Source organism: Pan paniscus, chromosome 8, assembly GCF_029289425.2.
Source record: "Pan paniscus chromosome 8, NHGRI_mPanPan1-v2.0_pri, whole genome shotgun sequence".
Classification (NCBI taxonomy): domain Eukaryota; kingdom Metazoa; phylum Chordata; class Mammalia; order Primates; family Hominidae; genus Pan; species Pan paniscus.
Genome location: NC_073257.2, coordinates 146,973,271 through 147,000,282, shown reverse-complemented (window position 1 = coordinate 147,000,282; position 27,012 = coordinate 146,973,271). Strand labels below are relative to the sequence as shown.

At 39.6% G+C, this 27,012-nt stretch overlaps 1 long non-coding RNA gene across 1 annotated transcript in view; it reads right to left on the bottom strand.

The window, feature by feature from the left end:
* Positions 1-5,792: 5,792 nt before the first annotated feature.
* The window catches only part of LOC129393271 (uncharacterized), a 146,325-nt gene continuing 125,105 nt past the window's right edge, over positions 5,793-27,012 (bottom strand). The window contains exon 5 of the long non-coding RNA XR_010113291.1: positions 5,793-7,217. This is a non-coding gene — a long non-coding RNA (uncharacterized LOC129393271). The remainder of the gene's footprint in view (positions 7,218-27,012) is intronic.

Genomic DNA, 27,012 nt, shown 5'->3' with positions numbered 1-27,012 from the left:
ACAGGATCCTCTTGCTCACAGTGTAGTGGCAGCACGCCCCCTGCTGGCAACCAGGGCACTGCACGGTCCTCTTGCTCATGGTGTGGTGCCCCTACGCCACCTCCTGGCAGCTAAGGACACTGCAGGGCCCTCTTGCTCACAGTGTAGTCGTCGTTCGCCCCCTGCTGGCAGCCAGTGACACTGCCAGGCCCTCTTGCTGGCATTGTCGTGGCTGCAAGCCACCTGCAGGCAGATGGGGACTAGGCAGGGCCCTCTTGCTCCCGGTGTGATGGCTGGCGTCCCCTACTGGCCGCCTCCTGCACCACTTAAAGTCAGAGCGCCAGTTATTAATCCCCATCAGTTCTGTAAATTAAAACTGAAAAGGAGCTATTACTGGGAAGAGCTGATGTCCCAGTTAACTTGGAAGAAAGATTTTCACCAAGAGGCAGTGCAAAGATGGAAGACAACTTCATTCAAAAGAAATACAGTGTAAAGAGCTTATTGTAGAAAAATAGGGAGGAGTGGGCTGATAGTGCATGAAAACACCCTAAGAGTCCTGTGCGGGGAATTTTATTTTGGACTTCACATTCCTGCCTCTGTCTCAAGTCTCCGCCTGTTTTCTTTGGTTCTCCTGCTACTGCCTTAGGTCCCCAACTTGCCCCACTTAGGCTTGTGGGACCTCCTTACTGTTGATTGAGGTACATGTGTGGTGATCAATCCGAATCCACACTGGCACCAGCCTCCTTCCCGCCATCCCAGGCAGGCTGACAGCAGTCACGTTTGTATCTACTGCACCTTCCTCTTTTGAATGTCTTTCTCTGCCCTAATCTGTACTTATGGTGCCAGGTTTCTCTTAAGAATGTCCCCTTTGTCCTTCTTATCTGCATGTAGATAGCAATATTCTGACATTTTTATTGCAGAGTGAATGATGATTGGGGCATCTTAAGAGAAGTTCTAGGGTGTTTCTGCGTAGGTACCTCTTCTCCCTCCTAACCACAATTGACAAGTGCCCATCCACTCTAGCACTAGAGATGCTACTAATATGTGCATTTTTGGGGGTCCCTCCAGGTGAGCCTTCACAGACTTCCCCTTTTCCAGGAGCTCCCCCTCCTGTTCATGTCTAGCTATCTACTCTAACAGAGCCCACTATCCTGTGTCTTTCCCAAAAATAGTCAGGGAATGATTAATTGGAAACCATAAGAAATGATATGCATGTAGATGAAAACTTTACAACTTACACAAATAATCACTCAAAATCATCCTTACACTAAAAATGCAAAACTATACAATTTCTAGAAGAAACTACAGAAGAAAAGCTATGTGCCTTTGCGTCTGGTAATGAATTTTAACAAATGACACACAAGGTTGATATACACAGAAGAAATGACAATGTGGATTTCTTAATATTTACAGTTTATACTCTGGAAGAGACCTTGTTAAGAGAACCAAAAGACAAGCCACATATGGAAGAAAATATTTGCAAAATACAGATCTGAGAATTTGTATTCAAAATATATTAAAAATTGTTAAAACTAAACAATAAGTTAAACAGCTCAATTAAAAATGCACACAGATCTGAACAGACACCTCAACAAAGAAGATCTACAGATGGCAAGTACACTTACAAAAAGATGCTCAACATACTAGAGACCTGAAAACCATAAAAAGCACAGCTGGTCTATATATAAGACCAAATATAAGACTAAAATATGCCACCCCAAAATATAATGGTAGGAAACCAGAATATGCAACCCCAAAATATGTCCCTTTGGCTTAAGAATTATTCCAAGCTAATTATTTTGAAAAAAAAAAAGCTAACAAAGGAAGTTGTGAAAACACAGTAGAAATTACTTGTGTAAGGAAAATTTACATCTATAAAGGAAATAACCATTTAATAACCTTTGTAATAACCTTTGTAATAAACCATTGTAATAACCTTACAATCCAAAAATAACATTCCTAAGTATTTTGACAACTACTTTGATGTTATTTCCAATCAAAACCTACCATGAAACCCCGTCTCTACCAAAAATACAAAAATTAGATGGGCATGACGGCATCTGCCTGTAGTCCCAGGTAATCAGGAGGCTGAGGAGGGAGGATCGTTTGCACCCAGGAGGTAGAGGTTGCCATGAATACTTATGCTGAAGTGGCATATTTTGGGCTGACATAGTCTGATCCCCTTTGGCTACTATAAACATTTGTCTGCAGGTTTTTGAGCTACCTCTCTTGACACCAAGAAGAGAACGATAACTAAATCACTAAAGAGTCTTATCAATGGAGAATGCATGGACTTAAGTCTGTATAACGAACCTTACCCTTGTCTAATGTGCTTTTGCTAGTTAACTCCCCACTAATGCACCTCAAATCTTCTTTCTTTAAGTTGAAGACAGTATTTATGCTTGAACTGAAAGCCACCTGTTGGAGATTTACTCATTTTTCCCTGAGTATCTCCCATGTAACCATAAGGTATACATGTTTTTAAACTTTTCTGTTTTGCTCATTTTAATCTGTCAGTTTTTACAGAGCATCCCATCTAAGAATTCCGAAAACAAAAAATTATTTTTCCTCCCCTATTACAAATTGGGCATTTTTTCCAAAGCTAAACAAGTCTCACCTTACAATCCAAAAATAACATTCCTAAGTATTTTGACAACTACTTTGATGTTATTTCCAATCAAAAGCTACCATGAAACCCCGTCTCTACCAAAAATACAAAAATTAGATGGGCATGACGGCATCTGCCTGTAGTCCCAGGTAATCAGGAGGCTGAGGAGGGAGGATCGTTTGCACCCAGGAGGTAGAGGTTGCCATGAGCTGAGATTGCACCTTTGCACTGCAGCCTGGATGACAGAGCCAGACCCTGTCTCAAAAAAAATTTTAAAGGAAAACTATAGCCATTATAGCTTATCAGATTCTAGTCTTGTTTCTTGTTTCTGGGCTATTTTTACCCCTTTGTAAACTGGATCCTGCCATCTGATGAATTTTGTCCCACAATGATACTTGGGGAACAAGAAGCCAAGTATTGTCTCTCCTACTAATGTATCCATTGTCAGTTAATTTGAAGGTCTCCAACCCTGGAACAAAGTTAGAAGAGGAAGGTTCTGCTCCCCAAAATGCATAACCAAATTGTGGTACATTCATGTAATGGAATACTATTTAGCCATAGAAAGGAACAAGCTATCAACTGACACAAAGACATGAGTGAATCTTGCATGCACATTGCTAAATGGAAGAAGACAGTCTGAGGAGGATACACACAATGTGATCTCATTTAATGAGACACTGGAGAAGGCAAACTATACAGATGGGAAGCCATTGGCTCCATGGGGTGGGGGTTTGAAGCATTCCATATGATACTTTAATAGTGGGATATCTGCCACAATGCATTTGTCGAAATATGCAGAATTTTACAGCCAAATGGTTAAAGCAAACTCTATTCAAATTAAATACAATTACTCAGGATGTGGAGTATCCCAGGACAGAATACATCATGTGAAAAAGAATTTATGCTACAAATTACTATGGTTTGGATGTGGTTTGTCCCCACAAAAACTCATGTTGAAATTTGACTCCCACTGTGTCAGTGTGGGGTGGTGGGGCCTAGTGGATGGTGTTTGGGTCGTGGGGATGGATCCCTCATGAATACATTAATGTCCTCCATGGGGGTGAGTGAGTTCTGTTCTCACAGGAATAGATAATTTCTGCAGGAGTAGGTAATTAAAAAGAGTCTGGCTTCCTTGGCTTCCCTCTTGCTTTCACTTCTGCTATGTGATCTCTGGGGCACCCCTTGCTCCCCTTCCACTTTCCACCATGAGGTGAAAAAGACTGAGGCCCTGCCAGATGCAACTGCCCAATCTCAGACATTCCAGCCACCAGTATTGTGAACCAAATGAACCTTTTTTACTTATAAATTATGCAGCCTCAGGTATTCTGTTACAGAACCACGAAATGGACTAAGACACAAATGTAGGTAAAAACTCACTGAAGGTGTAGGGAAAATGGTGTTGACCTAAGTCACTTTGAAAAGGAACAGAATCTGTAGGCTGAAGGCACATGAACTATACTTCATCATTGGATTCCACTTTATAAAGTTCTTTCCAACAAAAGCAATTGTGAACAATTGTAAAACCACAGTGTCTGTATCTGGAATAAAACAATGACTTACATAAGTCACAGATGGTGGGAACCAGGTTTCTCACTGTTGAAGTGGGAGATTACAAATTAGCAAGGCAAGAAGGCTAGAATGATTCATGTGATAGTAGATCAGAGGTGGAGACATCAACGTAAACTTATGTTTAGTTTAATAAAGATACACACAGTTCTACATAGAAAACTTTATAATTAGGTGTGTATAGGTAGGTTAGACACACACATATACTTCCTAGCATTGCCAATGAGGGACAAGATACAATGTGCTCATTCAGCAGCCAGATGTAAGTTTTCCTACCATTCTGAAAGGAATCAGGCTCTTTGAAGAAATGTCTGATACTAGAACTGGGACAGTAAATATAGGAGCCAGGATAATCTGGAAGTATCAGAAAGTAAGTAAGTACTAAAAAATTTAAAATATATCAAAGAAAAATAAGAGCCAATAAAAACAGCTACTGATGGCCAACACAGGAATGAATTGTGCAACATAATACTGTAGTGTTGAATAATAACTAAAGCTTAAAGTCATTATCTAGGTGTCTGTATTTGTATCCCTAGGTGAATAAGCAAATGGAGTTGCATAGAAATCTCCTTTGCAAAAGAATTCCAAATAATTGATGTAGACACTCAGCCACCAAGAAGGTGGAGCCAACTCCTCACTCCATAACTGTGGGCTCTGCATAGTGACTTGCTCCAAAAGAACACATGGACTCTAAACCCAAACCCGAACCCGAACCCCTAACCCCTAACCCTAACCCTACCCTAACCCAACCCTAACCCAACCCTAACCATAACCCTAACCCTAGCCCGAGCCCTAGCCCTAATCCCTAAGCCCTAAGCCGTAAGCCTAACCCCAACCCCAACCCCAACCCCAACCCCAACCCTAACCCTAACCCTTCCTCAGCCTCTCAACCTGCTTGGGTTACAGGTATGAGCCCCGGTGCCTGGCCAAACATTCCATTTTATATGCATATGCTAGGAATGAATAATCTCTAAACCAAATTATGAAAATTCTACCTTAAAAAATACCAATAGCAATATTATACTTAGGAATAAATGGAATGAAATGACAAGACTTAGATGAGGGAAATTATAAGACATTACTTAAGGAAATTAAATTCCCAATAAATGTAAAAACTTATCTTATTTGTGGATTTGTAGACCACATTGTTAAGTTTCCCAAAGTACACGAAGCAATCCGTGGATTCAATGTTATTCCTACAAAAATCCCAAAGGCCTTGGGACAGAAGTGGATAAGCTGATCCTGATCACATCCCAATTTCAAATTTTATTACAAAGGAACAGTAATAAAAACAGTGGGATCCTCGCACAGGAATAAACAGAAATATCAACTGAATTGAATTGGGAGTCCAGACAGAAAACAATACCTCTATGCTCAACTGATTTTAGACAAGGTCCATTACCAGTAAATTGGGGAAAGAATCCTGTCCTCAACAAGTGATGTAAGGCAACTTGCTATCCACATAAAGGGAAATGAAATTGTATCCTTACCTCATACCACATAAAAAATTAAACTACAATGGCTCAAAGACCAAAATAGGTGAAAACTAAAAACTCTGGAAGAAAACATACAGTTAAGCATTCATGACCTTACATGTAGCAATAGTTTCTTACATCTGACACCAAAAGCACAGACCACAAAAGGAAAAATAAATCAATTTATTTCCTCAAAATTTACAACTTTTACGTCTCAGAAGACATGAAGGAAAAAGTTGAAAGACAAAATGTTATAATAGGAAAAACAACTGTCTTATAGTATACTCTCAACACTCAACACAGAACACTTCTGTTACCAGATACATCGGTTTTTTCCCCACACAGACCAAATCTTGGGTACCAGCTGGGTGTCCTACAGTGCAACCCAATTGTGACAGTAAATGGAGAAAGCATCAGACCCCACAGGCTAAGGACTCAGTCCTAGGAATACACGTCATGCCCCTTGTTGCTTGCAAATTTAAATGACAAACACAAGGATGGTAAAAAGAAAGTGACTTTATGCCAGAGCTTAGCTGAAGGGAACATACAGGCTCTTGCCTTAAGGGAAGCGCTTCCACTTTCTGGGCAGAAAGCAGGGCTTTCGGACTTGCCAGAATGGCATGCAGGGGATGAGGTGAGGAGGTGCAGGGTCTATGGGACATGCTCTGATGTTTTCTCCATTAGGTGATCTTGCTAGCACCACCATGGGCAGAGCCAGGTTGTAAATTGACTGTTGTCTGCTGCCAATCTCCTGGTGGGGGAGAGATATGGAAGTGCCAGTTTGTTTCAAGGTTTGGTCCCTGGAACTTTTAAGTTATCACACAGTTGGAAAAGTTTGCAGTATAGGAAGTGTCTGGTGGAGAGACAGTAAAGCTTATAATTGCATTCCTAAAGAGCTAAGTGCAGGAACAGCAAAATGGTAAAACTAATTCATTTCTTCTGTAAGAAAATATGGGTACTCCGTTACAAGACTGTAACCACTTAAGGTGCCAACCACAAACAGTAGGTTCCCAGGTTACCTTCTGTCTGACTTTGCTACAGATTGGAGGCTCCCACAACACCCTTATTGGGTTCAGCAATTTGCTACATCACATTGCACAACCCATGAACGCAGTGTACTTACTATTCCTGACTTATTACCAAGGATCTTTTAAACGCTACAAATGAAAAGCCAGAAAAAGAGATGCACAAGGTGAGGTATGTGGAAGGAATGCAGGCCTCCCATGCCCTCACCAGACATGATCCTCCCAGTATCTCCTGTGTTGGGAGAGCAACACAGATGCTCTCCCAACCCTGTCCTTTATTACACAGGCAAATTGGTTACGTCTGTGGCCATAGGTGATCAACTCAACCATCAGCACCTCTCCCCTTCACAGAGACGGGACGGGGGAAGAAATTTCAAATCCTCTAATGACAAGGTTGCTTCCCTTGGCAGCCAGCCCCACTGAGGCTATCCAGGTGCCCCCAGCCATCAATCATTTCATTAGCATACGAAAGACACATTACTTCGTACATTCCCGAGGCTTAGCGCTCTGTTTCAGGACACTGCAGCAGAGACCACACATTAACTCTTATTACGTTCCAACAACCTATAAAATGGAAGAAAATGTCGGCACATTAGATACTTCATCAGTGTCTGTTATCCAGAACGTATAAAGAACTTTTACAACTCCACAGCAAAGACAACCCAATCTAAAAATTGACAAAAGACTTTAATACACACTTCACCAACAAGCACATGAAAAGATGCTTAACATCATTACCATAATTAAAACCATGAAGAGATAACCCTTAACTCACACAAGAATAGTTATACTAAAAAATAACAAGTGTTGACAAAGATGTGCAGAAACTTGAACTCTTAAACACTGCTTGTGACAATATGTGACAATAAGTGACAAAATGGTGCAGCCTACGTGTAAAATAATTTGATGTTTCTTCATAAAGTTACAAATAGATTTACCATATGACTCAATGATTCCATTCCTAGGTATATACCCCAAAGACCTGAAAACAGCTGTTCAAACAAAAACCTGTGTGCTCTTTAAATGTGTCAAGGTCATAAATATGAAGGAAAGTCTGGGAAACAGTTCCAGGAAAAGAAAACTGGATCCGAATGAAAAAAAAAAAAACACATTATACTCCCAAGTGTGGCACGAGGTAAAAGTGAAGTGAGTTTGTGGACCGAATTATCATGTAGGAACAACGCTGATTTCCTGATCTAGGGGTTATGTGGTAGTTACCTGGGAGAGTGTCCATGCTTTCAGTGCAATATACCAGAGTATTTTGTGCGACACTGCAAATCTGGTACGGCAATAACTGTTGGGGAATCTAAGGGAAGAAAAAGTTGTATTTTGTACTACTACGGGAAGTTGCTTAGAAATATGACATTATTGGAAAGTAAGTTACTTTTTAAAACAACCATGTCAATACCATGCCAGCAAAGCAGACACATCATCAAAATCCATTACAGAGGCTATAGTTCAGCCAAAGCTGTAAAACCCTTAAAAAAGCCTCAATGTCAACAGGGTCCACTTACTAGATATTATTCTATATATTAGTATTAGAGGCAATTGTGTCAATATATTAGTGTTAGGGCATGGTATGGACATTTAGATTAGTGTTAGGGAATGGTGTGGATATTGTATTGGTGTTGGGAAATGGTGCAGATATTACATTACTGTTAGGGCATGGTGTGGATATTATTACATTAGTATTAGAAGAGATGGTGTGGATTAGATGAGTATTAGGGCATGGTGTGGATATTATTACATTAGTATTAGAAGGGATGGTGTGGATTAGATGAGTGGTAGGGCATGGTGTGGATATAATTACATTAGTATTGGAGGCGATGGTGTGGACTAGATCAGTGATAGGGCATGATGTGGATATTACTAAATTAGTACTGGAAGTGATGGTGTGGATTAGATCACCGATAGGGCATGGTGTGGATACTATTACATTAGTATTAGAAGCGATCGTGTGCATTAGATCAGTGATAGGTCATGGTGTGGATATTATTACATTAGTATTAGAATGGATGGTGTGGATTAGATGAGTGGTAGGGCATGGTGTGGATATTACTACATTAGTATTAGAAGCCATGGTGTGGATTAGATCAGTGTTAGGGCATGCTGTGGATATTATAACATTAGTATTAGAAGCGATGGTGTGCATTAGATCAGTGATAGGGCATGGTGTGGACATTATTACATTAGTATTAGAAGGGATGGTGTGGATTAGATGAGTGGTAGGGCATGGTGTGGATATTATTACATTACTATTGGAAGCGATGGTGTGCATTAGATCAGTGATAGGGCATGATGTGGATATTATTACATTAGTATTAGAAGCGATGGTGTGATTAGATCAGTGATAGGGCAGGTGTGGTTATTATTACATTAGTATTAGAAGGGATGGTGTGGATTAGATGAGTGGTAGGGCATGGTGTGGATATTATTACATTGCTATTGGAAGTGATGGTGTGGATTAGATCAGTGATAGGGCATGGTGTGGATATTATTACATTAGCATTGGAAGCGATGGTGTGGACTAGATCAGTGATAGGGCATGATGTAGATATTACTACATTAGTATTGGAAGCGATGGTGTGGATTAGATCAGTGATAGGGCATGGTGTGGATATTATTACATTAGTATTGGAAGCGATGGTGTTGATTAGATCAGTGACAGGGCATGGAGTGCATATTATTACATTAGTATCAGAAGGGATGGTGTGGATTTGATGAGTGGTAGGGCATGGTGTGGATATTATTACATTAGTATTGGAAGTGATGGTATGGATTAGATCAGTGATAGGGCATGGTGTGGATATTATTACATTAGTATTGGAAGCGATGGTGTGGACTAGATCAGTGATAGGGCATGATGTGGATATTACTACATTGGTATTGGAAGCGATGGCGTGGATTAGATCAGTGATAGGACATGGTGTGGATATTATTACATTAGTATTGGAAGCGATGGTGTGGATTAAATCAGTGATAGGGCATGGTGTGGATATTATTCCATTAGTATTAGAAGTGATGGTGTGGACTAGATCAGTGATAGGGCATGGTGTGGATATTATTACATTAGTATTAGAAGCGATGGTGTGGACTAGATCAGTGATAGGGAATGATGTGGATATTATTACATTAGTATTGGAAGCGATGGTGTGGACTAGATCAGTGATAGGGCACGGTGTGGATATTATTACATTAGTATTGGCAGCGATGGTGTGGACTAGATCAGTGATAGGGCATGGTGTGCATATTATTACATTAGTATTACAAGCGATGGTGTGGATTAGATGAGTGTTAGGGCATGCTGTGGATATTATTACATTAGTATTAGAAGTGATGGGGTGGACAAGATAAGTGATAGGGCATGGTGTGGATATCATTACATTAGCTTTGGAAGCGATGGTGTGGACTAGATAAGTGATAGGGCATGATGTGTATATTATTACATTAGTATTGGAAGCGATGGTGTGGATTAGATGAGTGTTAGGGCATGATATGGATACTATAACATTAGTATTGCAAGCGATGGTGTGGATTAGATCAGTGATAGGGCATGGTGTGGATATTATTACATTAGTATTAGAAGCGATGGTGGGGACTAGATCAGTAATAGGGCATGGTGTGGATATTATTAGTATTGGAAGCGATGGTGTGGACTAGATCAGTGATAGGGCATGGTGTGTATATTATTACATTAGTATTGGAAGTGATGGTGTGGATTAGATGAGTGTTAGGGCATGGTGTGGATATTATTACATTAGTATTGGAAGCGATGGTGTTGATTAGATCAGTGATAGCGCAAGGTGTGGATATTATTACAAAAGTATTGGAAGTGATGGTGTGGATTAGATCAGTGATAGGGCATGGTGTGGATATTATTACATAAGTATTAGAAGCAATGGTGTGCAATAGATCAGTGATAGGTCATGGTGTGGATATTATTACATTAATATTAGAAGAGATGGTGTGCATTAGATCAGTGGTAGGGCATGGTGTGGACATTATTACATTAGTATGAGAAGGGATGGTGTGGATTAGATGAGTGGTAGGGCATGGTGTGGATATTATTACATTAGTATTGGAAGTGATGGTGTGGATTAGATCAGTGATAGGGCATGGTGTGGATATTATTACATTAGTATTGGAAGCGATGGTGTGGACTACATCAGTGATAGAGCATGATGTGGATATTACTACATTGGTATTGGAAGTGGTAGTGTGGATTAGGTCAGTGATAGGGCATGGTGTGGATATTATTACATTAGTATTGGAAGCGGTGGTGTGGATTAGATCAGTGATAGGGCATGGTGTGGATATTATTACATTAGTATTAGAAGTGATGGTGTGGATTAGATGAGTGTTAGGGCATGGTGTGGATATTATTACTTTAGTAGTGGAAACGATGGTGTGGATTACATCAATGATAGGGCATGGTGTGCATATTATTACATTAGTATTAGAAGAGATGGTGTGGACTAGATCAGTGATAGGGGACGATGTGGATATTATTACATTAGTATTGGAAACGATGGTGTGGACTAGATCACTGATAGGGCATGGTGTGGATATTATTACATTAGTATTGGAAGCGATGGTGTGGAATAGATCAGTGATAGGACATGATGTGGATATTATTACATTAGTATTGGAAGCGATGGTGTGGATTAGATGAGTGTTATGGCATGGTGTGGATATTATTACATTAGTATTGGAAGCGATGGTGTTGATTAGATCAGTGATAGGGCATGGTGTGGATATTATTACATTAGTATTGGAAGCGATGGTGTGGATTAGATCAGAGTTAGGGCATGGTGTGGATATTATTACGTTAGTATTAGAAGTGATGGTGTGGATTAGATGAGTGTTAGGGCATGCTGTGGATATTATTACATTAGTATTAGAAACAATGGTGTGGACTAGATCAGTGATAAGGCATGGTGTGGATATTATTACATTAGTATTGGAAGCGATGGTGTCGACTAGATCAGTGACAGGGCATGGTGTGGGTATTACTACATTAGTATTGGAAACAATGGTGTGGATTAGATCAGTGTTAGGGCATGGTGTGGATATTATTACGTTAGTATTAGAAGCGATGGTGTGGATTAGATGAGTGTTATGGCATGCTGTGGATATTATTACATTAGTATTAAAAACAATGGTATGCACTAGATCAGTGATAGGGCATGGTGTGGATATTATTACTTTAGTATTAGAAGCAATGGTGTGGACTAGATCAGTGATAGGGCATGATGTGGATATTACTACATTTGTATTGGAAGCGATGGTGTGGACTAGATCAGTGATAGGGCATGGCGTGGATATTATTACATTAGTATTGGAAGCGATGGTGTGGATTAGATGAGTGTTAGGGCATGGTGTGGATATTATTACATCAGTATTGGAAGCGATGGTGTTGATTAGATCAGTGATAGCGCAAGGTGTGGATATTATTACATTAGTATTGGAAGTGATGGTGTGGAGTAGATCAGTGATAGGTCATGGTGTGGATATTATTATATTAGTATTAGAAGCGATGGTGTGCATTAGATCAGTGACAGGTCATGATGTGGATATTATTACATCAGGATTAGAAGGGATGGTGTGGATTAGATGAGTGGTAGGGCATGGTGTGGATATCACTACATTAGTATTAGAGGTGATGGTGTGGATTAGATCAGTGTTAGGGCATGGTATGGATATTATTACATTAGTATTAGAAGCGATGGTGTGCATTAGATCAGTGATAGGGCATGGTGTGGATATTATTACATTAGTATTAGAAGGGATGTTGTGGATTAGATGAGTGTTAGGGCATGGTGTGGATATTATTACATTAGTATTGGAAGCGATGGTGTGGATTAGATGAGTGTTAGGGCATGGTGTGGATATTATTACATTAGTATTAGAAGTGATGGTGTCGACTAGATCAGTGATAGGGCATGATGCGGATATTATTACGTTAGTATTGGAAGCGATGGTGTGCATTAGATCAGTGATAGGGCATGGTGTGGATATTATTACATTGGTATTTCAAGGGATGGTGTGGATTAGATGAGTGGTAGGGCATGGTGTGTATATTATTACATTACTATTGGAAGTGATGGAGTGGATTAGATCAGTGATAGGGCAGGTTGTGGATATGATTACATTAGTATTGGAAGCGATGCTGTGGACTAGATCAGTGATAGGGCATGACGTGGATATTATTACATTAGTATTGGAAGCGATGGTGTGGATTAGATGAGTGTTAGGGCATGGTGTGGATATTATTACATTAGTATTGGAAGCGATGGTGTTGATTAGATCAGTGATAGGGCATGGTGTGGATATTATTACATTAGTATTGGAAGCGATGGTGTGGATTACATCAGTGTTAGGGCATGGTGTGGATATTATTACATTAGTATTAGAAGCGATGGTGTGGATTAGATGAGTGTTAGGGCATGGTGTGGATATTATTACATTAGTATTGGAAGCGATGGTGTGGATTAGATCAGTGATAGCGCAAGGTGTGGATATTATTACATTAGTATTGGAAGTGATGGTGTGGATTAGGTCAGTGATAGGGCATGGTGTGGATATTATTACATTAGTATTGGAAGCGATGGTGTGAACTAGATCAGTGATAGGGCATGGCGTGGATATTACTACATTAGTATTGGAAGCGATGGTGTGGATTAGATCAGTGATAGGGCATGGTGTGGATATTATTCCATTAGTATTAGAAGCGATGGTGTGGACTAGATCAGTGATAGGGCATGATGTGGATATTATTACATTAGTATTGGAAGCGATGTTGTGGACTAGATCACTGATAGGGCATGGTGTGGATATTATTACATTACTATTGGAAGCGATGGTGTGGACTAGATCAGTGATAGGGCACGGTGTAGATATTACTACATTACTATTGGAAGTGATGGTGTGGATTAAATCAGTGATAGGGCATGGTGTGGATATTATTACATTAGTATTAGAAGCGATGGTGTGGACTAGATCAGTGATAGGGCACGATGTGGATATTATTACATTAGTATTGGAAGCGATGGTGTGGACTAGATCACTGATAGGGCATGGTGTGGATATTATTACATTAGTATTGGAAGCGATGGTGTGGACTAGATCAGTGATAGGGCACGGTGTAGATATTATTACATTAGTATTAGAAGCGATTGTGTGGACTAGATCAGTGATAGGGCATGCTGTGGATATTACTACATTAGTATTACAAGCGATGGTGTGGACTAGATCAGTGATAGGGCATGCTGTGGATATTATTACACTAGTATTGGAAGCGATGGTGTGGAATAGATCAGTGATAGGACATGATGTGGATATTATTACATTAGTATTGGAAGCGATGGTGTGGATTAGATGAGTGTTTTGGCATGGTGTGGATATTATTACATTAGTATTGGAAGCGATGGTGTTGATTAGATCAGTGATAGGGCATGGTGTGGATATTATTACATTAGTATTGGAAGCAATGGTGTGGATTAGATCAGTGTTAGGGCATGGTGTGGATATTATTGCGTTAGTATTAGAAGTGATGGTGTGGATTAGATGAGTGTTAGGGCATGCTGTGGATATTATTACATTACTATTAGAAACAATGGTGTGGACTAGATCAGTGATAAGGCATGGTGTGGATCTTATTACATTAGTATTGGAAGCGATGGTGTCGACTAGATCAGTGATAGGGCATGGTGTGGGTATTACTACATTAGTATTGGAAGCAATGGTGTGGATTAGATGAGTGTTATGGCATGCTGTGGATATTATTACATTAGTATTAAAAACGATGGTATGGACTAGATCAGTGATAGGGCATGGTGTGGATATAATTACTTTAGTATTAGAAGCAATGGTGGGGACTAGATCAGTGAGAGGGCATGGTGTGGATATTACTATATAAGTATTAGAAGCGATGGTGTGGACTAGATCAGTGATAGGGCATGATGTGGATATTACTACATTAGTATTGGAAGCGATGGTGTGGACTAGATCAGTGATAGGGCATGGCGTGGATATTATTACATTAGTATTGGAAGAGATGGTGTGGATTAGATGAGTGGTAGGGCATGGTGTGGATATTATTACATCAGTATTGGAAGCGATGGTGTTGATTAGATCAGTGATAGTGCAAGGTGTGGATATTATTACATTAGTATTGGAAGTGATGGTGTGGATTAGATCAGTGATAGGTCATGGTGTGGATATTATTACATTAGTATTAGAAGCGATGGTGTGCATTAGATCAGTGATAAGTCATGGTGTGGATATTATTACATCAGTATTAGAAGGGATGGTGTGGATTACATGAGTGGTAGGGCATGGTGTGGATATCATTTCATTAGTATTAGAAGCGATGGTGTGGATTAGATCAGTGTTAGGGCATGGTGTGGATATTATTACATTAGTATTAGAAGCGATTGTGTGCATTAGATCAGTGATAGGGCATGGTGTGGATATTATTACATTAGTATTAGAAGCGATGGTGTGGATTACATGAGTGTTAGCGCACGGTGTGGATATTATTACATTAGTATTGGAAGCGATGGTGTGGATTAGATGAGTGTTAGGGCATGGTGTGGATATTATTACATTAGTATTAGAAGCGATGGTGTGCATTAGATCAGTGATAGGGCATGATGCGGATATTATTACGTTAGTATTGGAAGCGATGGTTTGCATAAGATCAGTGATAGGGCATGGTGTGGATATTATCACATTAGTATTAGAAGGGATGGTGTGGATTAGATGAGTGGTAGGGCATGGTGTGGATATTATTACATTACTTTTGGAAGTGATGGTGTGGATTAGATCAGTGATAGGGCGGGTTGTGGATATGATTACATTAGTATTGGAAGCGATGGTGTGGACTAGATCAGTGATAGGGCATGATGTGGATATTATTACATTAGTATTGGAAGCGATGGTGTGGATTAGATGAGTGTTAGGGCATGGTGTGGATATTATTACATTAGTACTGGAAGCGATGGTGTTGATTAGATCAGTGATAGGGCATGGTGTGGATATTATTACATTAGTATTGGAAGCGATGGTGTGGATTACATCAGTGTTAGGGCATGGTGTGGATATTATTACGTTAGTATAAGAAGGGATGGTGTGGATTAGATGAGTGGTAGGGCATGGTGTGGATATTATTACATTAGTATTGGAAGCGATGGTGTGCGTAAGATCAGTGACAGGTCATGGTGTGGATATTATTACATTAGTATTAGAAGGGATGGTGTGGATTAGATGAGTGGTAGGGCATGGTGGGGATATTACTACCTTAGTATTAGAAGTGATGGTGTGGATTAGATCAGTGTTAGGGCATGGTGTGGATATTATTACATTAGTATTAGAAGCCATGGTGTGCATTAGATCAGTGATAGGGCATGGTGTGGATATTATTACATTATTATTAGAAGGGATGGGGTGGATTAGATTCGTGGTAGGGCATGGTGTGGATATTATTACATTAGTATTAGAAGCGATGCTGTGGATTAGATGAGTGTTAGGGCATGGCGTGGATATTATTACATTAGTATTAGAAGCGATGCTGTGCGTTACATTAGTGGTAGGGCATGATGTGGATATTATTACAATAGTATTAGAAGGGATGGTGTGCATTAGATCAGTGATAGGGCATGGTGTGGATATTACTACATTAGTATTAGAAGGGATGGTGTGGATTAGATGAGTGGTAGGGCATGGTGTGGATATTATTACATTAGTATTGGAAGTGATGGTGTGGATTAGATCAGTGTTAAGGCATGGTGTGGATATTATTACATTAGTATTGGAAGCGATGGTGTGGACTAGATCAGTGATAGGGCATTATGTGGATATTACTACATTAGTACTGAAAGTGATGGTGTGGATTAGATCACCGATAGGGCATGGTGTGGATATTATTACATTAGTATTAGAAGCGATTGTGTGCATTAGATCAGTGATAGGTCATGTTGTGGATATTATTACATTAGTATTAGAATGGATGGTGTGGATTAGATGAGTGGTAGGGCATGCTGTGGATATTATTACATTAGTATTAAAAACGATGGTATGGACTAGATCAGTGATAGGGCATGGTGTGGATATTATTACTTTAGTATTAGAAGCAATGGTGGGGACTAGATCAGTGATAGGGCACGGTGTGGATATTACTACATTAGTATTGGAAGTGATGGTGTGGACTAGATCAGTGATAGGGCATGATGTGGATATTACTACATTAGTATTGGAAGCGATGCTGTGGACTAGATCAGTGATAGGGTATGGCGTGGATATTATTACATTAGTATTGGAAGCGATGGTGTGGATTAGATGAGTGGTAGGGCACGGTGTGGATATTATTACATCAGTATTGGAAGCGATGGTGTTGATTAGATCAGTGATAGTGCAAGGTGTGGATATTATTACATTAGTATTGGAAGTGATGGTGTGGATTAGATCAGTGATAGGTCATGGTGTGGATATTATTACATCAGTATTAGAACGGATGGTGTGGATTAGATGAGTGGTATGGCATGGTGTGGATATCACTACATTAGTATTAGAAGCGATGGTGTGGATTAGATCAGTGTTAGGGCATGGTGTGGATATTATTACATTAGTATTAGAAGCCATGGTGTGCATTAGATCAGTGATAGGGCATGGTGTGGATATTATTACATTAGTATATGAAGCGATGGTGTGGATTAGATGAGTGTTAGCGCATGGTGTGGATATTATTACATTAGTATTGGAAGCGATGGTGTGGATTAGATGAGTGTTAGGGCATGGTGTGGATATTATTACATTAGTATTAGAAGCGATGATGTGCATTAGATCAGTGATAGGGCATGATGCGGATATTATTACGTTAGTATTGGAAGAGATGGTGTGCATTAGATCAGTGATAGGGCATGGTGTGGATATTATTACATTAGTATTGGAAGGGATGGTGTGGATTAGATGAGTGGTAGGGCATGATGTGGATATTATTACATTACTATTGGAAGTGATGGTGTGGATTAGATCAGTGATAGGGCAGGTTGTGGATATGATTACATTAGTATTGGAAGCGATGGTGTGGATTAGATGAGTGTTAGGGCATGGTGTGGATATTATTACATTAGTATTAGAAGCGATGGTGTGCATTAGATCAGTGATAGGGCATGATGCGGATATTATTACGTTAGTATTGGAAGCGATGGTTTGCATAAGATCAGTGATAGGGCATGGTGTGGATATTATCACATTAGTATTAGAAGGGATGGTGTGGATTAGATGAGTGGTAGGGCATGGTGTGGATATTATTACATTACTTTTGGAAGTGATGGTGTGGATTAGATCAGTGATAGGGCGGGTTGTGGATATGATTACATTAGTATTGGAAGCGATGGTGTGGACTAGATCAGTGATAGGGCATGATGTGGATATTATTACATTAGTATTGGAAGCGATGGTGTGGATTAGATGAGTGTTAGGGCATGGTGTGGATATTATTACATTAGTACTGGAAGCGATGGTGTTGATTAGATCAGTGATAGGGCATGGTGTGGATATTATTACATTAGTATTGGAAGCGATGGTGTGGATTACATCAGTGTTAGGGCATGGTGTGGATATTATTACGTTAGTATAAGAAGGGATGGTGTGGATTAGATGAGTGGTAGGGCATGGTGTGGATATTATTACATTAGTATTGGAAGCGATGGTGTGCGTAAGATCAGTGACAGGTCATGGTGTGGATATTATTACATTAGTATTAGAAGGGATGGTGTGGATTAGATGAGTGGTAGGGCATGGTGGGGATATTACTACCTTAGTATTAGAAGTGATGGTGTGGATTAGATCAGTGTTAGGGCATGGTGTGGATATTATTACATTAGTATTAGAAGCCATGGTGTGCATTAGATCAGTGATAGGGCATGGTGTGGATATTATTACATTATTATTAGAAGGGATGGGGTGGATTAGATTCGTGGTAGGGCATGGTGTGGATATTATTACATTAGTATTAGAAGCGATGCTGTGGATTAGATGAGTGTTAGGGCATGGCGTGGATATTATTACATTAGTATTAGAAGCGATGCTGTGCGTTACATTAGTGGTAGGGCATGATGTGGATATTATTACAATAGTATTAGAAGGGATGGTGTGCATTAGATCAGTGATAGGGCATGGTGTGGATATTACTACATTAGTATTAGAAGGGATGGTGTGGATTAGATGAGTGGTAGGGCATGGTGTGGATATTATTACATTAGTATTGGAAGTGATGGTGTGGATTAGATCAGTGTTAAGGCATGGTGTGGATATTATTACATTAGTATTGGAAGCGATGGTGTGGACTAGATCAGTGATAGGGCATTATGTGGATATTACTACATTAGTACTGAAAGTGATGGTGTGGATTAGATCACCGATAGGGCATGGTGTGGATATTATTACATTAGTATTAGAAGCGATTGTGTGCATTAGATCAGTGATAGGTCATGTTGTGGATATTATTACATTAGTATTAGAATGGATGGTGTGGATTAGATGAGTGGTAGGGCATGCTGTGGATATTATTACATTAGTATTAAAAACGATGGTATGGACTAGATCAGTGATAGGGCATGGTGTGGATATTATTACTTTAGTATTAGAAGCAATGGTGGGGACTAGATCAGTGATAGGGCACGGTGTGGATATTACTACATTAGTATTGGAAGTGATGGTGTGGACTAGATCAGTGATAGGGCATGATGTGGATATTACTACATTAGTATTGGAAGCGATGCTGTGGACTAGATCAGTGATAGGGTATGGCGTGGATATTATTACATTAGTATTGGAAGCGATGGTGTGGATTAGATGAGTGGTAGGGCACGGTGTGGATATTATTACATCAGTATTGGAAGCGATGGTGTTGATTAGATCAGTGATAGTGCAAGGTGTGGATATTATTACATTAGTATTGGAAGTGATGGTGTGGATTAGATCAGTGATAGGTCATGGTGTGGATATTATTACATCAGTATTAGAACGGATGGTGTGGATTAGATGAGTGGTATGGCATGGTGTGGATATCACTACATTAGTATTAGAAGCGATGGTGTGGATTAGATCAGTGTTAGGGCATGGTGTGGATATTATTACATTAGTATTAGAAGCCATGGTGTGCATTAGATCAGTGATAGGGCATGGTGTGGATATTATTACATTAGTATATGAAGCGATGGTGTGGATTAGATGAGTGTTAGCGCATGGTGTGGATATTATTACATTAGTATTGGAAGCGATGGTGTGGATTAGATGAGTGTTAGGGCATGGTGTGGATATTATTACATTAGTATTAGAAGCGATGATGTGCATTAGATCAGTGATAGGGCATGATGCGGATATTATTACGTTAGTATTGGAAGAGATGGTGTGCATTAGATCAGTGATAGGGCATGGTGTGGATATTATTACATTAGTATTGGAAGGGATGGTGTGGATTAGATGAGTGGTAGGGCATGATGTGGATATTATTACATTACTATTGGAAGTGATGGTGTGGATTAGATCAGTGATAGGGCAGGTTGTGGATATGATTACATTAGTATTGGAAGCGATGGTGTGGATTAGATGAGTGTTAGGGCATGGTGTGGATATTATTACATTAGTATTAGAAGCGATGGTGTGCATTAGATCAGTGATAGGGCATGATGCGGATATTATTACGTTAGTATTGGAAGCGATGGTTTGCATAAGATCAGTGATAGGGCATGGTGTGGATATTATCACATTAGTATTAGAAGGGATGGTGTGGATTAGATGAGTGGTAGGGCATGGTGTGGATATTATTACATTACTTTTGGAAGTGATGGTGTGGATTAGATCAGTGATAGGGCGGGTTGTGGATATGATTACATTAGTATTGGAAGCGATGGTGTGGACTAGATCAGTGATAGGGCATGATGTGGATATTATTACATTAGTATTGGAAGCGATGGTGTGGATTAGATGAGTGTTAGGGCATGGTGTGGATATTATTACATTAGTACTGGAAGCGATGGTGTTGATTAGATCAGTGATAGGGCATGGTGTGGATATTATTACATTAGTATTGGAAGCGATGGTGTGGATTACATCAGTGTTAGGGCATGGTGTGGATATTATTACGTTAGTATAAGAAGGGATGGTGTGGATTAGATGAGTGGTAGGGCATGGTGTGGATATTATTACATTAGTATTGGAAGCGATGGTGTGCGTAAGATCAGTGACAGGTCATGGTGTGGATATTATTACATTAGTATTAGAAGGGATGGTGTGGATTAGATGAGTGGTAGGGCATGGTGGGGATATTACTACCTTAGTATTAGAAGTGATGGTGTGGATTAGATCAGTGTTAGGGCATGGTGTGGATATTATTACATTAGTATTAGAAGCCATGGTGTGCATTAGATCAGTGATAGGGCATGGTGTGGATATTATTACATTATTATTAGAAGGGATGGGGTGGATTAGATTCGTGGTAGGGCATGGTGTGGATATTATTACATTAGTATTAGAAGCGATGCTGTGGATTAGATGAGTGTTAGGGCATGGCGTGGATATTATTACATTAGTATTAGAAGCGATGCTGTGCGTTACATTAGTGGTAGGGCATGATGTGGATATTATTACAATAGTATTAGAAGGGATGGTGTGCATTAGATCAGTGATAGGGCATGGTGTGGATATTACTACATTAGTATTAGAAGGGATGGTGTGGATTAGATGAGTGGTAGGGCATGGTGTGGATATTATTACATTAGTATTGGAAGTGATGGTGTGGATTAGATCAGTGTTAAGGCATGGTGTGGATATTATTACATTAGTATTGGAAGCGATGGTGTGGACTAGATCAGTGATAGGGCATTATGTGGATATTACTACATTAGTACTGAAAGTGATGGTGTGGATTAGATCACCGATAGGGCATGGTGTGGATATTATTACATTAGTATTAGAAGCGATTGTGTGCATTAGATCAGTGATAGGTCATGTTGTGGATATTATTACATTAGTATTAGAATGGATGGTGTGGATTAGATGAGTGGTAGGGCATGCTGTGGATATTATTACATTAGTATTAAAAACGATGGTATGGACTAGATCAGTGATAGGGCATGGTGTGGATATTATTACTTTAGTATTAGAAGCAATGGTGGGGACTAGATCAGTGATAGGGCACGGTGTGGATATTACTACATTAGTATTGGAAGTGATGGTGTGGACTAGATCAGTGATAGGGCATGATGTGGATATTACTACATTAGTATTGGAAGCGATGCTGTGGACTAGATCAGTGATAGGGTATGGCGTGGATATTATTACATTAGTATTGGAAGCGATGGTGTGGATTAGATGAGTGGTAGGGCACGGTGTGGATATTATTACATCAGTATTGGAAGCGATGGTGTTGATTAGATCAGTGATAGTGCAAGGTGTGGATATTATTACATTAGTATTGGAAGTGATGGTGTGGATTAGATCAGTGATAGGTCATGGTGTGGATATTATTACATCAGTATTAGAACGGATGGTGTGGATTAGATGAGTGGTATGGCATGGTGTGGATATCACTACATTAGTATTAGAAGCGATGGTGTGGATTAGATCAGTGTTAGGGCATGGTGTGGATATTATTACATTAGTATTAGAAGCCATGGTGTGCATTAGATCAGTGATAGGGCATGGTGTGGATATTATTACATTAGTATATGAAGCGATGGTGTGGATTAGATGAGTGTTAGCGCATGGTGTGGATATTATTACATTAGTATTGGAAGCGATGGTGTGGATTAGATGAGTGTTAGGGCATGGTGTGGATATTATTACATTAGTATTAGAAGCGATGATGTGCATTAGATCAGTGATAGGGCATGATGCGGATATTATTACGTTAGTATTGGAAGAGATGGTGTGCATTAGATCAGTGATAGGGCATGGTGTGGATATTATTACATTAGTATTGGAAGGGATGGTGTGGATTAGATGAGTGGTAGGGCATGATGTGGATATTATTACATTACTATTGGAAGTGATGGTGTGGATTAGATCAGTGATAGGGCAGGTTGTGGATATGATTACATTAGTATTGGAAGCGATGGTGTGGACTAGATCAGTGATAGGGCATGATGTGGATATTATTACATTAGTATTGGAAGCGATGGTGTGGATTAGATGAGTGTTAGGGCATGGTGTGGATATTATTACATTAGTATTGGAAGCGATGGTGTTGATTAGATCAGTGATAGGGCATGGTGTGGATATTATTACATTAGTATTGGAAGCGATGGAGTGGATTACATCAGTGTTAGGGCATGGTGTGTATATTATTACGTTAGTATTAGAAGCGATGGTGTGGATTAGATGAGTGTTAGGGCATGGTGTGGATATTATTACATTAGTATTGGAAGCGATGGTGTTGATTAGATCAGTGATAGCGCAAGGTGTGGATATTATTACATTAGTATTGGAAGTGATGGTGTGGATTAGATCAGTGATAGGGCAGGTTGTCTATATGATTACATTAGTATTGGAAGCGATGGTGTGGATTAGATCAGTGATAGGGCATGGTGTGGATATTATTACATTAGTATTAGAAGCGATGGTGTGCATTAGATCAGTGATAGGTCATGGTGTGGATATTATTACATTAGTATTTGAAGGGATGGTGTGGATTAGATGAATGGTAGGGCATGGTGGGGATATTACTACCTTAGTAATAGAAGCGATGGTGTGGATTAGATCAGTGTTAGGGCATGGTGTGGATATTATTACATTAGTATTAGAAGCCATGGTGTGCATTAGATCAGTGATAGGGCATGGTGTGGATATTATTACATTATCATTAGAAGGGATGGGGTGGATTAGATGAGTGGTAGGGCATGGTGTGGATATTATTACATTAGTATTAGAAGCGATGTTGTGGATTAGATGAGTGTTAGGGCATGGTGCGGATATTATTACATTAGTATTAGAAGCGATGCTGTGCGTTACATTAGTGGTAGGGCATGATGTGGATATTATTACATTAGTATTGGAAGCGATGGTGTGCATTAGATCAGTGACAGGGCATGGTGTGGATATTATTACATTAGTATTAGAAGGGATGGTGTTGATTAGATGAGTGGTAGGGCATGGTGTGGATATTATTACATTAGTATTGGAAGTGATGGTGTGGATTAGATCAGTGTTAGGGCATGGTGTGGATATTATTGCATTAGTATTGGAAGCGATGGTGTGGACTAGATCAGTGATAGGGCATGATGTGGATATTATCACATTAGTATTGGAAGCGATGGTGTTGATTAGATCAGTGATAGGGCATGATGTGGATATTATTACATTAGTATTGGAAGCGATGGTGTGGGTTAGATCAGTGTTAGGTCATGATGTGCATATTATTACATGAGTATTGGAAGTGATGCTGTGGACTAGATCAGTGACAGGGCATGGTGTGGATATTATTACATTAGTATTGGAAGCGATGGTGTGGACTAGATCAGTGATAGGGCATGGTGTACATATTATTACATTAGTATTAGAAGCGATGGTGTGGACTAGATCAGTGATAGGGCATGCTGTGGATATTATTACATTAGTATTACAAGCGATGGTTTGGACTAGATCAGTGATAGGGCATGCTGTGGATATTATTACATTAGTATTGGAAGCGATGGTGCGGACTAGATCAGTGATAGGGCATGATGTGGATATTATTACATTAGTATTGGAAGCGATGTTGTTGATTAGATCAGTGATAGGGCATGGTGTGGATATTATTACATTAGTATTGGAAGCGATGGTGTGGATTAGATGTGTTAGGGCATGATGTGGATATTATTACGTTAGTATTAGAAGCGATGGTGTGGATAAGATGAGTGTTAGGGTATGCTGTGGATATTATTACATTAGTATTAGAAACGATGGTGTGGACTAGATCAGTGATAAGGCATGGTGTGGATATTATTACATTACTATTAGAAGCGATGGTGTGGACTAGACAATTGATAGGGCACGGTGTGGATATTATTAGTATTGGAAGCGATGTTGTGGACTAGATCAGTGATAGGACATGATGCGGATATTACTACATTAGTATTGGAAGCGATGGTGTGGACTAGATCAGTGATAGGGCATGGTGTGTACATTATTACATTAGTATTGGAAGCGATGGTGTGGATTAGATGAGTGTTAGGGCATGGTGTGGATATTATTACATTAGTATTGGAAGCGATGGTGTTGATTAGATCAGTGATAGCGCAAGGTGTGGATATTATTACATTAGCATTGGAAGTGATGCTGTGGATTAGATCAGTGATAGGGCATGGTGTGGATATTATTACATTACTGTTAGAAGCGATGGTGTGCATTAGATCAGTGATAGGTCATGGTGTGGATATAATTACATTAGTATTAGAAGGGATGGTGTGGATTAGATGAGTGGTAGGGCATGGTGTGGATATTAGTACATTAGTATTAGAGGCGATGGTGTGGATTAGATCAGTGTTAGGGCATGGTGTGGATATTATTACGTTAGTATTAGAAGCGATGGTGTGCATTAGATCAGTGGTAGGGCATGGTGCGGACATTATTATATTAGTATTAGAAGGGATGGGGTGGATTAGATGAGTGGTAGGGCATGGTGTGGATATTATTACATTCGTATTGGAAGCGATGGTGTGCATTAGATCAGTGATAGGGAATGATGTGGATATTATTACATTAGTATTAGAAGGGATGGTGTGGATTAGATGAGTGTTAGGGCATGGTGTGGATATTATTACATTGGTATTGGAAGCGATGGTGTGCATTAGATCAGTGATAGGGCATCGTGTGGATATTATTTCATTAGTATTTGAAGCGACGGTGTGGACTAGATCAGTGATAGGGCATGATGTGGATATTATTACATTAGTATTGGAAGCGATGTTGTTGATTAGATCAGTGATAGGGCATGGTGTGCATATTATTACATTAGTATTGGAAGCGATGGTGTGGATTAGATCAGTGTTAGGGCATGATGTGTATATTATTACGTTAGTATTAGAAGCGATGGTGTGGATTAGATGAGTGTTAGGGCATGCTGTGGATATTATTACATTAGTATTAGAAACGATGGTGTGGACTAGATCAGTGATAGGGCATGGTGTGGATATTATTACATTAGTATTAGAAGCAATGGTGTGGACTAGACAATTGATAGGGCATGGTGTGGATATTATTAGTATTGGAAGCGATGTTGTAGACTAGATCAGTGATAGGACATGATGCGGGTATTACTACATTAGTATTGGAAGCGATGGTGTGGACTAGATCAGTGATAGGGCATGGTGTGTACATTATTACATTAGTATTGGAAGCGATGGTGTGGATTAGATGAGTGTTAGGGCATGGTGTGGATATTATTACATTAGTATTGGAAGCGATGGTGTTGATTAGATCAGTGATAGCGCAAGTTGTGGATATTATTACATTAGTATTGGAAGCGATGGTGTGGATTAGATCAGTGATAGTGCATGGTTTTAGATATTATTACATTACTATTAGAAGCGATGGTGTGCATTAGTTCAGTGATAGGTCATGGTGTGGATATTATTACATTAGTATTAGAAGCGATGGTGTGCATTAGATCATTGGTAGGGCATGGTGTGGACATTATTACATTAGTAGTAGAATGGATGGTGTGGATTACATGAGTGGTAGGGCATGGTGTGGATATTATTACATTAGTATTGGAAGCGATGTTGTGCATTAGATCAGTGAGAGGGCATGGTGTGGATATTATTACATTAGTATTAGAAGTGATGGTGTGCATTAGATCAGTGATAGGGCATGGTGTGGATATTATTACATTAGTATTAGAAGGGATGGTGTGGATTAGATGAGTGGTAGGGCATGGTGTGGATATTATTACATTAGTATTGGAAGTGATGGTGTGGATTAGATCAGTGATAGGGCATGATGTGGATATTATTACATTAGTATTGGAAGCGATGGTGTGGACTAGATCAGTGATAGGGCATGATGTGGATATTACCACATTAGTATTGGAAGCGATGATGTGGATTAGATCAGTGATAGGGCATGGTTTGGATATTATTACATTAGTATTGGAAGCGATGGTGTGGACTAGATCAGTGATAGGGCATGGTGTGGATATTATTACATTAGTATTGGAAGCGATGGGTGGACTAGATCAGTGATAGGGCATGGTGTAGATATTATTACATTTGTATTAGAAGCGATGGTGTGGACTAGATCAGTGATAGGGCATGCTGTGGATATTATTACGTTAGTATTACAAGCGATGGTGTGGATTAGATGAGTGTTAGGGCAT